Source organism: Stegastes partitus, unplaced genomic scaffold (genome assembly GCF_000690725.1).
Source record: "Stegastes partitus isolate 25-593 unplaced genomic scaffold, Stegastes_partitus-1.0.2 Scaffold559, whole genome shotgun sequence".
Lineage (NCBI taxonomy): Eukaryota > Metazoa > Chordata > Actinopteri > Pomacentridae > Stegastes > Stegastes partitus.
The window spans coordinates 239,558-240,492 of record NW_007578290.1 but is presented as its reverse complement, the minus strand read 5'-3'; the positions used below and the strand labels follow the sequence as shown (position 1 = coordinate 240,492).

General features: G+C 56.0%; 1 protein-coding gene across 1 annotated transcript in view; it reads left to right on the top strand.

Annotated features, from left to right (window-relative positions):
* The window catches only part of LOC103362166 (dnaJ homolog subfamily B member 6-like), a 6,991-nt gene continuing 6,056 nt past the window's right edge, over positions 1–935 (top strand). The window contains exon 1 of the mRNA XM_008288455.1: positions 1–118. The gene's annotated coding sequence lies outside the window, so the exon portion shown is untranslated. The remainder of the gene's footprint in view (positions 119–935) is intronic.

The window sequence follows — 935 nt, the reverse complement described above, 5'->3', positions numbered from 1 at the left end:
CTGAGAAACTGCAGGCAGCTGAACATGAATAAAGCTTCCCAGCTTCTGTTCGCCCCTAATTAGCGGCCCGTGTGTTGCTGTGGATGCGCTGAGACCACGGACAGCCCGACCTGAACCGGTAAGCCCGGCCGCCGTGATGGCGGCTCCGCGCTAAGCTAGCCGCCGGACGGCTCCTATTTGTGGGACAGGCTCCATCAGTCAGGCTGCAACACGGTTCACGTGTGGCCGCTTGACAATCGTGTGGTTGTGGGGTTACCTCTCCGCTGCTTCGGCCTTAGGATGCTGAATGGATGTGGGTGAGGCGGCGTCGTGCCTCCTGCTGGGGCGGCTGGCGGAGCGACGGGGCTCCGGCCGGACCGACCCTCCGCTCACCGCTCCAAGGCTCCAGCTGCGAGCTTTGTGTTGTTGGACCACGACTCATGTGATGTAATAATGTTCGTTACTGCGGGTTGGAGCTGCAGGCTCCGTAAGACTCACCGATCTGAACCTTAGATCTAAATGATGGTTCGGATGAGGCGGTCCACACCAGCCTCCTGCTGAGGAGCACAGAGCTGCTGGATCAGGACCCATTCAGTGTGATCACTGCAGAATCACAGTTATGGCTCAGATGGTGTGTGCCACACATGGTGGGCATGTGAACAGTGAGATGGAGACATGATGCTGTCTGAACCACACGGACCTCCACCAGCAGCTGGAATCTGACAACAAGTCACCAACATGGCAGGTTTGGCTGTTGGACGTCCCAGCTGCTCCACACCGGCTCTCTGTTGACCACCAGCTTCACATCAGAACCATGTGCATGGCTATCTGTGCACATCAGAACTGGTCTATAAAACTCTTAGATGTGAACAACCTGTGATCAGACATATATACATCATTACTGCTGTAGAAGTGAAACAGGGCTCCAGACACCGATGACAATGGCTGCACTCATG